The sequence below is a fragment of the Staurois parvus genome, unplaced genomic scaffold, assembly GCF_062004578.1.
Source record: "Staurois parvus isolate SC_StPar_1 unplaced genomic scaffold, SC_StPar_1.0 ptg000757l, whole genome shotgun sequence".
In the NCBI taxonomy this organism is placed as follows: domain Eukaryota; kingdom Metazoa; phylum Chordata; class Amphibia; order Anura; family Ranidae; genus Staurois; species Staurois parvus.
In genome coordinates this window covers 1,151,697-1,166,021 of record NW_028318553.1, presented here as the reverse complement: position 1 = coordinate 1,166,021, position 14,325 = coordinate 1,151,697, and the positions used below count along the sequence as shown (strand labels likewise).

Here is a 14,325-nt window from a genome sequence, read left to right as displayed (position 1 = left end):
CCCATGGGCAATACGTTTAAAAGGCTTACAAATTGTTACAAAGAATATAACAAAATACTGTATATAAAAAGGAAATCAAGGCTGCAAAAACCCAAAGAAATTCTTCAAATATATTAATAGCAAAAAGGTCAGTTCCGAGCATGTAGGCCCTTTACAAATAATCTGGAGTGGGTGACTGGGGACAAGGAGAAGGCAAATTTATTAAATACCTTCTTCAGCTCTGTGTATGCAAACGAGCTTGGGGGAGCTCTTGTCCATAATGGGGATATTGACAGAGCTCCAAATGATCCACAATGCCTCAAAATTGATATGGTCCAGAAATATTTAGACAGTATAAAGGTGAATAAAGCACCTGGACTGGATGGCGTACACCCACGGGTCCTAAAAGAATTGAGCTCTGTCATTTCAAAGTCATTGTTTCTAATTTTTAGGGTTTTAGGGACTGTCATAGTACCACTGGATTGGCGTAAGGCCAACGTGGTGCCAATATTTTAAAAGGGATCAAAGTCTTTATCAAGTAATTATAGACCTGTTAGTTTAACTTCTATAGTTGGGAAGATACTGGAGACTTTAATAAAAGACCACATAGATGAGTTCTTACTGGAAAAAAAATATTTTAAGGAACAGACAGAAGAGAAAGACAGAAGTTGTCAAACAAATCTTATTTCTTTTTATGAGAAGGTGAGCAAAACCTTAGACAAAGGAGTGGCTGTGGATATCGTATACTTGGATTTTGCAAAAGCATTTGACACAATTCCCCCCACACGGCTAATGTGTAAGGTAAAGTCTACAGGCTTAAAAAAAATCCGTATATAAATGGATGGTCTAGGGTTATTAGTGCAGTATAACCCAAGGTTCAGTGTTGGGACTCTTACTTTTTAATATAGGAGGGGTGCTCAAGTCAAACTGGGATTTTTAATTTTACAGGTATAAAAAGGGATGCTAGCGTGGCGTTACTACATGCAGTAGTAAGTGGCAAGTGTGTCTTATTACTGATAGGCAGAGCACATGGAAAGACCGTTATTCAAGATGGCAGACAACATTGTTAGTGCATGGATGGAACAGAGTGTGGTGATGAAGTTTCTTGTGAATGGAGGTGTAAAACTTGCGGATATCTACAGAAGACTTCAAGCACAGTACGGTGATGAGACTCTCAGTTACAGTAAGACATATGAATGGTCTAAACATTTCAATGATGGCCATACATCCATCAGTGACCATTCCGGCTGTGGTGGTTCCCAGCTCACAGCAGTCATTCCTTTGAGCATTTAGTGCATGGAACGCCTGATCCTAGATAATTGACGCATTAGCTGTTGTGAAGTTGTACAAGAGACAAATCTTTCTGTGGGAACATTGAACACAATGATGATGAAGTGAAGCAGGCTGTCCTAGGATGGTTCAGATGTACTGACAAATCTTTCTATGTCGAAGGTTTTTGAAGGTTTTTGCCTTCCTCTGGATCAACTGTGTGTATGGGATAGTGTATATGGAGGTTTTCTATTTGTGTTTGTTGCCTTTTTCTCTGTTGGTTGAACTGGATGTCTTGTGTTGACTTGTGTCTTTTTTCAAACAGATTAACGATGTAATTTAATCAAGGAAGTCTACTTCCACCTAAAAACTGTACGTCGGCCACCTCCGTCAGATCATCCCCCGCAGCTATTACCTTTACCTATTACCTTTTGTACCACCTCCCCCTCCCTTTAGATTGTAAGCTCCATGAGCAAGGTCTTCGTATTCCTTCTGTATTGAACTGTACTGTAATCATACTATCTTCCTTTATATTGTCAAGTGTTGCACAAACTTGGCGCTATATAAATCCTGAATAATAATAATGATTAATAAAATTAAGATAAAACAAGTAGAAGTAAAGTAAAAACATACTCCACCCAGCTATATTTTTGAAAAGATAATATTTATTTTACTCTTATGGGAATTTTGGCTTGGATGGGGGTCTGTTATACCGGTCCTATAGTGTATGTGAAACATTATTGAAGTATTTATATGCTCAGGTATAGAGTTTTATGGAAGATTGGTGAATTGTGAAATCTCTTTTTGATTTTAGAACAGATCAAGGAATAAGAAAGGTAGAAGAGAGAAGGTTAGTGGAGTGAGTTAGAAGGAAGAGGTGACTCAAGAAAGAACATAAAGATAGAAGATAGTAAACTTGATTTATTCTTTCTGGGTTATACTTGGTCATTGAATAATACTATGTTAAGGTGTAAGTTGGAAAAAAACAACTTATTGGCAATGGTGTTGTACACATCTTGTTGTTGCTCTTAGATATCTTCAGAAAATAGAAGTCTTCTTACCACAATTAAAAATTGTGGGTGGAGGGTCTCAAATGTATCCCTAAGCCCCTTAGATTATTTCTTGTGCCATCACAATGTCCCCTCTTCTTACATTTTTAGATACTGGCAATTGTCCCATGCTTTCCGGAGCCAATTCCCTACTGCTACGCTTCAGTTGCAGAGTTCAGAATTGGAGGGAATATTAAGACATGATTGTGGCAAAAAACCCAACTCCATCTTATATACCCACCTTCTTCGAGTGTCCTCCCCTGATTTGTCATTGTTCCATCATTGTTGGTCATGTGATATTCCGGAGTTGGGTTCTGAGGATTGGGATGATGTATGGGAATCTCCTTTTAGAATACTGGTGTCCCTGAGAGACCGCCTTATGCAATTTAAAATTGTTATCTTACCCCTCACAGATTGCAAAAAATGAATCCCTCTTCTTCTCCAGAGTGCTGGCGCTGCGGTGTCACTCCCGAGGACTTTATACATATTTTCTGGATCTGCCCAGCAATTGCTACATTCTGGATGCAGAAAATGGCTATTGTTAACCTTATAGGGGTTATTCCTTTAACTCCATCCCCCTCGAGTCTACTTGTTAGGTCTAGTGGAAGATATAGTTTCTGGGGTGGCGAACAGGACACTTGTGGGTCTTTTATTGTTTTACTCCAGAAAATCCATTACTCTGTGCTGGAAAAGGTGGGCCCCCCCTTCCCTCACCTGGAAACAACAGGTTAATGCCACTTTACCCTTGTACAGAGATACTTATCTGCATAGAGGGTGTCCTAAAAAATATGATAGAGTTTGCGCTAAATGATTAGTGGAACCCTCAACAGCTACTGACACCTGACCTCTATGGTTTATTTATATCTGTCATGGAGCCTCCTTTCTGATAGTTTGGGGAGGGGGGGGGGTCTCGGGTACTGGGGATGTTCTTTCTTATGATCCTAACTTGGTCTTGTGTTTCCTATTGTTTTACAGTATGTTACTTATGATTGCAGGCCGAAACTCTGTTTGACAAACTTCCATGCTTCTCATTGAGATGCCCCTGCGTGGGCTAAGTCCCTTAAGATGTACATGTTTTTATTCAGTGTATGTTCTTGTTAAAAAAAAACTAATAAAAGAATTATATATATTAAAAAAAAATCATGGGTGGAGGCGAGTTACCTGAAACCACCAATAACTCATTTTGTAAATCATATGATTATGGTTGGTTGATGTTATGTAGGTTGGTCATTATTGGCTGCTGTGCTGTGTACATCTTATAGCTCTTTGCATCACATCTAGCAGGTGCCTTCTGTCACAGATGAGCAATGGAACATTTCAGAGCTGAAAAGTTAAGATTGATAGACAGATTATGCTTGTCTATAAAAGATGCCTTATAGTTGCCCTAATTAACATGTACCCATAACTGAAGGCTGACATAAAATGTCTACTAATTGAGTTTCATGGCTTTCACCATGACCGTAACAAGAGACAAGGTGACTGGTAGGAGAGGTGATATCACCGTCTGCATAGAAATGGGTACCTCATTGTCATTGTAGATTGTATAGAATTCTATAACAACTGAGCTTCATCAAATGCATTTAAAATGATTAGGATACAATGTATATATTGATACAGATAATGGATACCTTAATTGGCATACCAGAGCAAGGAATTTAAAGGGAGCTTTCATTAGTAAAATAAAGGAGCTACCATTGTTGATTCAACATCTGTTAACTTCATCCTTGACCACAAATTAAGGGTAGGTCAAAAAAGGAAACGAGAACTGCTATTATTAAAGGTGTACCTTGAAAAGTCATGTTTCATCAAGAGAAAACCGGTCTTAAGGTTGTCAGCTATGATGGTCAATGGTTGCATAGTGCTTGGCAAACACCCCTCTCCCAAACACTGGGCCTAGAGTTTAGTTGTGGTAGCCCCGAGCACTGCTTTGTAGGGAGGCAGGTATCATATGGTTACCCATTCCTGGAAGTAGCAGAACTTCCACACAGAAGTTGAGGAGTGGCAGAAAAGGTAACGATAGGCATTGGAGGGTGAGGAGGACAGGCTGTGGAGGAGTTTTCTTTTTTTTTAAAGGAACTATGCAAAAGAAATGCAAGAATGCAAGTATCAGCTGGACATCGTGGTTGAGAACATGACCACATTCCCTCCCACCTTACAGTATGTGTTGTCCATTACTATGATGGGTGCAGTGCAGTACAAGAAGTGGTCAGGTGCTCAACCTTCATGACTTGGGTTCACTACTGAATAACTAAGGGCTCAATTACACTTGCTTCAACACACTGCTGATCCCCCATTTAGTAGTAACCCCCAGCTCTGCTGATGTCCCACTCTGTAGTAACCTCCAGCTTTGCTGATCCTCTTCTTATTAGTAATTCCCAGCTTTGCTGATCCCGCACTCAAGAGTAACCCCCAGTTCTGCTGATCCTCCACTCAGTAGTAACCCCAAGCTTTGCTTATCCTCTGGTTTGCTAACCCTCCTCTCTCTCCAGTCCCGGCCCACCTCCTGCTATATTGCTCCCATGCTGCACACCCAGTGTGACATCTGCTAGTTGCTCCCTCCCCGGTCCCTCAGCTCTGCTGATTTTCTGCCACTCAGTCCATTCTCTGTCTAGTTCCTGATCACCTCTCACTTTATTGCTCCCATGCTGCTCACACATGTGACATTTTGAAGAAAATGTAAACGAGTCCTAAGGAAAGCTGCCATACATCCACCATGGGGTTCCTGCCAGGGGTGGACTGACAACTCATGGGGCCCGCGGGCAATAGGGGATCATGGGGCCCCTGTGTCCTTGCCCAAACTCAAAAAAGGCTATGTACCAGGGGCATCTCATGGGGCCCCCTACTGACCCTACCGAGTTTCCAAATGGTCAGTCCACCTCTGGTTCCTGCTATATGTTTGTGGTGGCTTATGAAATAACTTTACATTTAAAGGAGAAGTACAGCCAGAGATCTTTTGACTGTAATTCCCCTATGGATCACAGGAGTACAGTTAGTTCTGCACTCTTGCGACCCGTTTTCAGCTGACAGCAGGCTTTATGGTTGGGTCCACCCCAGAGTCTGGAGCAGCACCCGGCTTAGCCTCTCAGTGAGCCGCTGAGAGCCTGAGCCAGCTGCCCCCTCCCCTACGGTGAGTACAGGGGGGGCAGAGCAGACAGCGGTCACTGCACACAATGGCAGAAAGAACTCAGTGATCAATGGTCATGTGATTGCTTGCTGAGTTCTCACCCTTAGATCTAGTTAAGTATGATTTTTGTTTTAAATGTTTCCCGTACTTCTCTTTTAGTAATTCAGTTCTTTAAAGCTGATCTAGGGCCTCCCCATTCAAAAACAAAAGTTTGGCTACCACACCTTTTAGCTAATCTAAAGCTTTTTATTTAAATTAAAAGTAATATTAAAAAAACTGTTTCTTACCTGAAACACTATTAACATGACAAGCTAGGTCCTGATTCTCCTTCCTTCTGGTCTGTACTGTGGAAGGGCCTTCTTATAGTGTCCACATCACCAGTGGTGTATTTAGGTTTAGTGCTGCCCTAGGCAACACAAAAATTGGCTCCCCCCCATGGAGAGACCCTGACCAGCACCCCACTGTCCCACAAAGAGACCCTGACACTGACCAGCACCCCTCTCACCCACGAAGAGACCCTGACACTGACCAGCACCCCACTCTCCTACGAAGAGACCCTGACACTGACCAGCACCCCACTCTCCCACGAAGAGACTCTGACACTGACCAGTACCTCCCTCTCCCACGAAGAGAGCCTGACATTGACCAACAACACCCCAGCCCCCCCCCCCCACTCATGAGAGCCTTCCAATACCACCGCCCCCAATACAATGACAACCCCCCCACCACCACCAGGTGATAGAGAAGACACTCACCCTCACAGCTCCGGACATCCCCGGGAACAAGAGTTAGGCTCTGCATACACCATCAAGCAGCCCGTAGCCTCTATCAGATCCCACCTGGTCCCCATGCTGTGTGTGTGTGTCGCTTCTTTCGGGTGGTGGTGCTGACCCCCGGAAAAATGCTGTTGCCCCCTAAAAAAAGCCGCCCTAGGAAAATGCCTGGTTTGCCTTGTGGTAAATACGCCCCTGCACATCACTTTCTAAATCACGTGGGTGCTTCCTATTGCTTGACGAAGGTGTCTATCAAAAGTGGTTCTCAACTTTCCTTTCTCAAGGTTCTAATTGAAAAAAGCTGTGTCATGACATCACAATGCGATAGGGTCACCAACAAGACTGATGGGTGGACCAGGACTGAAGTACTGAATCATCATCATCTACTACTATAGAGGGTGACAGTGGACTCAGGTAAGTAAAAAAAATTACTTTGGAGGTTTTTTAAAATTACTTTAGGAATGGGTATCAGCAGATGAGGGTATTGAGAGTTTTGGGGGTTTTGCCCAGAGATGGGCTATAAACTCCATGTACTTGTACTTCCTCCTTTTAAAGTACTTTGCAAGTGTGCTCACTAGCAAACGACCAAGAAATGTACATTTTTAGAAGATAACAACATCTTTCACAGATGGTATCTTACTACAACCAATAAAATAAAGTGAAGCGCTAGAAATTCTTAGTATATCATAAATTGTCCACATAAAAACATGAATGAACAGTTCATAAAATGAGATCCACTTGTGATAGCAGAGATATTAAGACTTGTGGCAGGAACATATGATAGAAATGCGCACTCACCGGACGCGCATGAACAATGCGCATATAATCAATATCCACAGAGATCAGCGGTATGGGTGAGCTTCCCGGGTAGATCATCTAGTCTTGGTGGTATGTAGTTAGACTGTTAGATCCAGAGGTCCCCTTAAGGTTGGATGGGTGCAGAGCCTTGATACAAGGGCTCGCTCCCTCCCTTAGTTAAGATGGCCACCTCATGGCTCCAGGCGGCTGTGACGTCATGCTCAGTTGGCTCCTCCTTTGGCCTTTCGTGCAGAGCACATCATCAGAGGGGAGGCCAACGAAAGGCCTAAGGAGGAGCCAACAGAGCGTGACGTCACAGCCGCCTGGAGCCACGAGGAGGCCCGGAGGCCATCTTAAGTAAGGGAGGAAGGGAGCCCTTGTATCCAGGCTCTGCACCCATCCAACCTTAAGGGGACCTCTGGATCTAACAGTCTAACTACATACCACCAAGGCTAGATGATCTACCCTGGAAGCTCACCCATACCCCCTGCCTAAGTGATCTCGGTGGATATTGATTATATGCGCATTATTCCGGTGAGTGCACATTTCTATCATATGTTCCTGCCACAAGTCTTAATATCTCTGCTGTCACAAGTGGATCTCATTTTATGAACTGTTCATTCATGTTTTTATGTGGACAATTTATGATATACTAAGAATTTTTAGCGCTGCGCTTTATTTTATTGGTTGTACTATAAGGTTTGCTGTGATCACCTTTAGTGCATTGGCTGCTGACACAAGAGCGCTCACTTCTATTTATTTATATAGGTATCTTACTACAGATGGCTTCCTATGACAATACAAATTCTTCTCTAGTCTTTTGCGGATATAATGAAAAAGGAACATTTTTTCACATTTAGTGGCTCTGTCTTCAGGGAAGACTATTCTGGAAAAAAAAACATGTTTAAATTGATGCTATAATGCTTAATTTCAAAAAATGTTTCTAACTTAATCAGGTTTGCTAACTTTTAGCTTTGCAGATTTTATGATGGAATTGATCAGTTGTTTTTCTACTTATTTATACAGCATTGATCTGCTTCCATAAGTTGCGAACACACTGGTGCATTTTCCAAAACCTGGACAGGAAAAAATGCAAGCTACAAGAGAACTAGAAATCTACAGAGGAAGAGGAAATGGCTTATATTAGAAGACATTATGTATTCCATTGTGTGACCCTACACAAACATTGTGTAAAAGATAATTAAACCCAAAAACAAACATTTCAAATATTACAACTGTTTGGTCTTTAACCCCTTGCCTACCGGGCACTTTTACCCCCTTCGTGCCCAGGCCAATTTTCAGGTTTCAGTGTTGTCACATTTTGAATGACAATTGCGCGGTCATGCAACACTGTACCCATATGAAATTTTTATTTTTTTTTTCACACAAACAGAGCTTTCTTTTGATGGTATTTAATCACCGCTGGGTGTTTTATTTTTTGCACTATAAACAAAAAAAAAGTGAAAAAAACGTTTTTATTTGTTTCTATTATAAAATTTAGCAAACAGGTAATTTTTCTCCTTCACTGATGTGCGTTGATGAAGCTGCACTGATAGGCAGCACTGATGGGTACTGATGAGGTGGCACGAATAGGCAGCACTGATGGGGTGGCACGGATAAGGCGGCACTGATGATGCTGCACTGATAGGCGGCACTGATGGGCGGCTCTGAGTAACAGCACTGACTGACGGCATTGGCTGGCGGCACTGCTGGGCAGCACTGATTGGAGGAACTGATTGGGGGCACTGCTGGGCACTGATGGGTGGCACTGCTGGACACTGATTATCAGTGCCCTGATGATCAGTTCCAATCTGTTCTGTGACAATTGGCAGTTATAGGCAGTACTTTCCTCATGCTGTAACAGCGTGAGGAAAGTGCTGCAGATAACTGGCAACTGAATTTACTCAGTGATCTGCTGTGTCATTGGACACAACTGATCACATGGTAAAAGGCCACTGTGATTGGCCTTTTACCTTATCATTATTATTATACAGTATTTATATAGCGCCAGAAGGTTTGCTCAGCCCTGTACATTATAGTGGGGGGCAGTACATGAGACAATACAGTAACAAGACAAAACACAAGGGGTTCGAGGGCCCTACTCTTTCGAGCTTACAATCTAGGAGAGAGGGGATAGTGGTACAGGAGGAAGTGGCTGTGGGGGATGGAGTAGTAGGAGGGGTGGAGGAGATTGGCAATTAGGTGAGGGTGGGGTAGGGTTCCCTGAAGAGATGGGTTTTCAGGGTGCGCCTGAAGGTGAGGAGGAAAGGTGACAGTCTGATGGATTGGGGTAGAGAGTTCCAGAGGATGGGGGAAGTCCTGGAGAAGTCCTGCAGTTGGGTGTGGGAGGTGGAGACCAGGGAGATAGAAAGTAGGAGGTCTTGTGAGGAGCGAAGATTACGGGTTGGGTGGTGTTTGGGTATCAGGTCGGTGAGGTAGTTCGGAGCAGTGTTATGAATGGCTTTGTATGTCAGTGTTAGTTAGTTTGATGAGGTAGGCCGGTGAGTAGGGAGTTGCAGTAGTCGAGTCGTGAGATAATAGGGGAGTGAATGAGTTGTTTAGTAGTGTCTGGGGTAAGGAACGTACGTATTTTGGAGATGTTGAGGAGATGGAGCCTGCATGAGTTTGCCAACGATTGGACATGGGGTTGGAAGGACAGGTTTGAGTCAAGCGTGACACCTAGGACTTTGGCTTGCGGGGTGGGAGTCATGGTGGCGTTGTTGGTCGTGATGGAGAGGGTGGGTTGTGGGGCACAGGCTGGGGGGAAAATTAGGAGCTCAGTTTTGGAAAGGTTCAATTTGAGGAAATGGAGTGACATCCAGTCTGATATGTCGTTCAGTAGGTGGGCGACATGGGCGGAGACTGAGGGGGTGAGGTGAGGAGAGGTAAATTTGCGTGTCATCGGCGTAGAGGTGGTAGTTGAAGCCGTGGGAGTGTATCAGTTTGCAGAGGGAGGAGGTGTAGATGGAGAAGAGAAGGGGCCCGAGGACAGAGCCTTGGGGGACCCCAACAGAGAGGAGAGAGGGGGTGGTGGTGGCATTATAGGTAACGCTGAAGGAGCATTGGGATAGATAGGAGGAGAGCCAGGAGTCTCTGATGCCGAGGGAGTGTAGTTTATTAAGGAGGAGGGGGTGGTCAACTGTGTTGAAGGCCGCGGAAAGGTTGAGGAGTAGGAGGACTGAGTAGTGGCCATTAACTTTGGCGGTTAGCAGGTCATTAGTGATTTTGAGTAGGGCAGTTTCGGTGGAGTGTTGGGGGCGGTTGTTGTCAGTGAGGTGGGCGCTTAGGCGACTGTAGACCATGCGCTCAAGGAGATTGGAAGTAAATGGCAGCAGGGAGATGGATCTAAGGTTGTTCAGGTTGGTGGGGTCCAGGGAGGGTTTTCTGAGTATGGGAGTGATGTGCTCGTGCTTTAGGGGATCATGTGATCAGCTGTGTCCGTAGGACACAGCGATCATGGATATTGCTGGGTGCCCGCCGCTGGGGGTACGCGGGATGGTGCGCTCTGGGAGGATGTCATATGACGCCCTCCCAGAACTGGACAACCACACTGTAGCCATGATTCGGCTATAGCGCGGTTGGCAAGAGATTAAATGTGGTGGCTGCATTAGTTTTTATTTTTCAGCATATACAGAAAAAAATGGTTGATCTTGTAGGCTGGATTGATGTGAACTTTTGTTTGTGAGTTTGTACAAGAGCCCCCTCTTTGGAAAATACTCATGTGCCTTGACTACCATGCTGTCTTTATGGTGACTTACATACATTGGGTTTGGATAGTTGGACTGGATGGATGGATGGTTCTTCTCTTTTAAGATCATGTATACAAGACCATTGGTCATTTACTGAATGTACCTGAATTTCCGACCTGAGAGGCAGTGGTTTCACCTTGGTTTACACATTCGTACCTCTATGGGTAACATGCTATAATTTCGAGTCTACCCTACTGGCTGATATTACTCTATTAAAGATTAAGAGTAGGTTCCAACGTACTGATTCTATCACCTGTGCTTCTGAAGAAGAATGCTTCAAACGCATTCAGTCCGCATGTGAACTGTAATTGGAATCTTTGCATGTTGTGAACCCCTGTGTGGATTGAAAATGTAATGTTGTGTAATAGATTTTTCTTTACAAAGAGTTTTATATGCAGTCAAACAGACAGAGCCAACAATATAATAGTTACATGCAATAAAAAGATAACACAAACGTAGGTATCACAGAGACCAATACATTCCATCACATAATAGAGGGGTTACAAATAGTAATTCCTGGTTGAGAAAAGTATAATGGTCTCGAGGTATACAACAGTCGTCTTGTATACAGAAAGTGTTTAGCAATGAATGATAAAAGTAAAGTCAGTCGTATGATCAAAAAACAGCATATATTATAAATGTCAGGGCTAGCAGAGTTCCCAGCCGCCATACAGTTTCATTATCTGATAAAAAAAAAAAAAAACGAGGAAAAAATAGTAGGTAAAGAAAGAAAAGCAGAAATTAAGAAATACCCAGTCCCAGGGGGTCAACAAAAGAATATTATCGAAACAAGATGGCTGAGCATGAGTTATCCAGGGTTGCCAGACTCAAAAGAATTTCTCATGAGTATCTGACAGTATTGCTGTTAATTTTTCATTCACCATAATTTCGTTTATGCGTTTTTTAACCGCTTTAAAACTAAGAACCGGAGTTTTCCAGGTTTTGGCTATGGTCAGTTTGGTAGCAGTAAAAAGGTCCCACATGAAAGAAAAATATATTTGAAATATATTTTAAAACTAGTCTTCCCAAATATATTGCCATATATTTGAAATGCTACAATTTCTTGCTGCTTAACAGCAAGGCTCTTACTTTCCATTCATCATACTGATCAACAGCAAGGCTCTTACTTTCCATTCATCATACTGATCAACAGCAAGGCTCTTACTTTCCATTCATCATACTGATCAACAGCAAGGCTCTTACTTTCCATTCATCATACATCAGCATCAGAGGTTGGTCATCAGCTCTGAGGAAAGGGATTCGTCCCCGAAACGCGTCAGTCATTTGACCGCACTGACAGTGAGAACACCTTGCCTGCCGTTGTGGCCATTGTCATTTTTCTATGCTTTTTAGATACATGCTTCGTCTGTGAGTATGTTTTTATTATCTCACTCCTACAATAAACCTTGGATAATGCACTAGGTGTGTGCGCCACCTGTTTTCTCTCTATCCAGTGGCTGATTTCTGAGGAGGGCTGCACCCCTGAAGCATTTCCTTTGGTTGTCGCTGTTCTGGTACCCTTGGCTTCCATTTTAGCTGTGCATATCCTAAGGCGCTGGAGAGTACATACGATATACAATTTTGGCCATATCCAATATATTTCAATAAATATATATATATATAAATATAGAACTATGGTATCCAAAACAAAAATTGGAAAAATAAATAAACTAAACCCTCTAGCATAAAAGGTCTAACTTTCACCCTTGAAAGTGCAAATTATCTCAATAATACCCCAATATGCTGTAACATATTACCCTGCAAATGCAAAATGTGAAACAAATTTTTGAAATAGCATATAATAAGTAAAAACCCAAAAACAAATAAATATAATAATAGAATAAGTCACTCGTGTCCAAAAGTAAAAGTCATTCCAATCTTTGATTCCAATATGGAAAATTTCAAGATCCTTAATAACGAGCCCTCCTATTGGTTCCCAAAGGAAATGGGAACCTCAAAAAAAGGGAAACTCATATAGTGCATTAACTTTATAAGATAAATAAATACCAATAAAAACATTATGCACTGTGCAACTTCAAAAAATGTGACCATAAAAGTGAAAGGTGAACACAGTGTAACAACCGTGATTGTGCTTCACTCTGTGAATAAATTAATCCAAGTGACCATTCAGTGTAAACTTCTAAAGTGTAATGCATAAATACCCTTCCCAAAAAACAACCAAAAAACACCTTAATATTGCTGGGGAAATATGCACCACGCTCCAACAAACTCCTTCCAAGCCTGAGCAACACTCTTTATGATGTCATCAACAACCTTCTCCTAGATGTCATCATGGCTTTTTTTGGAAGTACTCCATAGTACTTATAGTACCTATGCTCCAACATATGCGAATGGTATATGAAAAGGATATAGTGTATTTCCATATGGGATTAATACAAATATACATTATTATATGCTCACATTAAATTAATAATAAAATCGCCTTATTCCCATGCCATCTAGGGTCACCGAGCAGCCTCCAGGATTGCTTGGCATATGTTTTCCAGTGTCCAAGATGGCCGATACGCCACTTCCGGTTCCTCTCTTGTGCAGCCGACGTTACTTCTCTTGACGCGTTTCATTACTTCCAGGAATTAGTCATAAGGGGTGTGTTCATCAGATTGACCAGCCGCATTTTTAGCTCTCCTCCCTGCGGCTCCGGAGCTCTGGCCGCCATATTGGGTGAGGGAAAGCTGCCAATACTTTATGCAATTACAGAGTCATTTCCCACTTGATACAGCAGCTATAATGGGACTGCTTATGACTACCCAAACTTATACCAAGGCACTTATATAAACACCCTAACTCCCCACAATCCAAGATATTATTATATAGATCATATATCATATATATACACGGAATCCTGAACTCCCATATCCCACATATTCTAAAACTAAACTATAATATAGATGATCCTTATTCTAAATGATGGGACATAATCCTATAGGATATAAAGTCCTGGTATTGTATATATATCTATCTATTACAAATACTGTATGTGGGTATAGTTAAATATAAACACTCATATATATAAAACAAGAAACTAACAAGGACTTTTTAACATAACTAATTATATACTCATAACTACATAAAATCACTAACACATATCCTCTAATATAATTAATGATACAGAAGAATTATATTGGAGGATATGTATTAGTGATTTTTACCTACAGCTTATGGGTTAGTTAAGATCACTACATCATTGTGCTTTATATATGCATATATTGAACTGTTTTACGCAGAGTTGCTTCCCTAAGTTCTAGAAATATATATATATATATATATATATATATATATATATCAGGGACGGACTGACCATTTGGAAACTTGGGCACTGCCCGAGGGCCTGGGGTCAGTAGGGGGCCCCATGAGATGCCCCTGGTACCTTTTTCATAGGCTTTTTTAAGTTTGGGCAAGGACACAGGGGCCCCATGATCCCCTATTGCCCGGGGGCCCCAAGAGTTGTCAGTCCGCCCGATATATACAGTATATATATATACACACACACATATTCCGATTAGCAGCTTGCTGGGAGATGTAGTCAAAGAAAGACTCAGGAGTCCAGTTTTGGCAAAACACAG

General features: G+C 42.2%; 1 long non-coding RNA gene across 2 annotated transcripts in view; it reads left to right on the top strand.

Annotated features, from left to right (window-relative positions):
- LOC149444983 (uncharacterized) overlaps window positions 1-8,374 on the top strand; it is a 39,205-nt gene extending 30,831 nt beyond the window's left edge. The window contains exon 4 of one of the 2 annotated variants that reach the window (XR_016306498.1): window positions 8,019-8,374. This is a non-coding gene — a long non-coding RNA (uncharacterized LOC149444983). Of the gene's footprint in view, window positions 1-1,573; window positions 3,432-8,018 lie in introns of those variants that run through there. The other variant, XR_016306499.1, reaches the window with a different exon arrangement.
- The last annotated feature ends 5,951 nt before the right edge of the window (window positions 8,375-14,325 follow it).